Here is a 1,629-nt window from a genome sequence, read left to right as displayed (position 1 = left end):
ACGCCGCGACGGCGCGGGCTCCCGGCCCGGCCCGCGGCCCGCGCCCTCCCCCGCGCGGACGGCCGCGGCGGGCCCGTGCCGCCTTGCTTCCCGAAGCACTTTCCTGCCTCGGGCAGAAATAAACCGGAGGGTTTATTTTTGTGCAACTTTCCCAAAATGGCGGAAATTGGAGCTGATCTATATGAAATTCTCACACAGTCGGTCGGGAAGGGGGAGGCGGCGAGGAAGAAAACGCAAACTCTCGGCCGCCGAGCCCCGCCGCGGGTCCGCGAGTGTGTGCGTGCGTGTGAGTGTGCGTGTGCGCGGTGGGAGTCGGGGAGGCCTTTCCGCCGCGCACACACACTGCACACGCCGGGGAGACGCGCCTGCACATTCAACCAGTCCATTCTCCGCAGCCCGAGCGGGGAGAAAGTGGCCCGGCCTCTTTTCCCACTGCCTCGGTCTCCCGTACTTGTACTTCTCGCGCTCGCTCGCTCACTCGCTCGCTCTCCGGTGCGCGCCCGGCACAAAGGCCACACGGGCGGAGGGGGCCGCAGGGGCGGCGCGCGGGGCTCGCGCCTCCCGCCGCACCGATCCGCCGCCCCGGCCGCCCCCGCGCCCCCCCCCCCGGCCGGCAACCTCCCCCCCCTTCTCCCGCCCCAGCCTCGGCGGCCGCGCTCGCCGCCCGGGGCTGCAGCTCCGCGGCGCCCACTCGGGCACGCACCCCGGCGGAGCCCGGCGCCGCCGCGCTCCCCCACCCCGCGCCCGGTGTCATGAAAGCGACCAAAGTGACAAGCTCGGGGGGCGCGGGGGAGGGGGCCCACACGCATCCCACCGCCTGCGCGCCGGCGAGAGCCCGACGCGGCCGCCTCGCCCCGGCTCCCTTCCGCACGGCCCCCCACACCCTTCCCCGTGTGCGCGCAAAGAAAAAAATACAAGTCTCTCCTCCCCCCATTTTTTCCTTTCTCTTTTCTCTCTCTTTTGTTCCTCTTTCACACTCGCACTCACTACTTGAGAGTGAGATGCCCAGAGACTCCCCCTCCAGCCGTTTCCGAGTCACTTGCCCACTTTTTTCCCCGGGATTAAGTTTTCTCCTCTTTCCCAGAGGCGCAGAGAAGTGGGGGAGAAACCCCTTCTGTCCTTTCCCCTCCCCTGATCTGTTTCACAAGACGAGGGTGCGCTTCCTTCTCTCTATAGGTCTCTTAACTTTCATCCGCACCCAGAAAAATAAATGAATGGCTTTGGCACGGACAAATCTTCTGATTAATTAGAGATTAGATCCGATCAACCGCTTCTTACCCCCAAATTTTCTCTTTTTTTTTTTTCTCCGTCTCACGAGTAGTCCTGACAAATGGTCCAGGGCTGCGGGCGCAGTGCGCATGTGCGCGTAGAGTCAGGGCTGGGGAGAGGGGAAACTGCGCTGGTGCCGCCGCCGCCGCCGCCGCCGCCGCTGCCGGGGAGGCTCGCTCTGGCTTCCCTGTTACTGCTGCTGCGCCTTCGCCGCTGGAAAGCAGCAATAAAGCCGGTTGGCAAATGCAGCTGCCCGCAGATACTGTTTCAGGTGCATCTTTTCAATATCCTTGTCCCCGGCTCAGAGCTGGTTCAGGAGCAGTCAAAGCAAATATGAAAGACTGCTCAGGTTATAGATTT

General features: G+C 64.1%; 1 protein-coding gene across 7 annotated transcripts in view; it reads right to left on the bottom strand.

Moving 5' to 3' along the window:
• Positions 1-1,393, bottom strand: part of L3MBTL3 (L3MBTL histone methyl-lysine binding protein 3) — a 128,711-nt gene extending 127,318 nt beyond the window's left edge. For all 7 annotated transcript variants that reach the window (XM_049654334.1, XM_049654336.1, XM_049654338.1 and 4 more), the window contains exon 1: positions 1,279-1,393. The gene's annotated coding sequence lies outside the window, so the exon portion shown is untranslated. The remainder of the gene's footprint in view (positions 1-1,278) is intronic.
• Between the last annotated feature and the right edge of the window lie 236 nt (positions 1,394-1,629).

This window comes from Panthera uncia, assembly GCF_023721935.1.
Source record: "Panthera uncia isolate 11264 chromosome B2 unlocalized genomic scaffold, Puncia_PCG_1.0 HiC_scaffold_24, whole genome shotgun sequence".
NCBI classification, from domain to species: Eukaryota; Metazoa; Chordata; class Mammalia; order Carnivora; family Felidae; genus Panthera; species Panthera uncia.
Note: the sequence above shows the minus strand (reverse complement) of the source record. Positions and strands in the feature narration are given on the sequence as shown.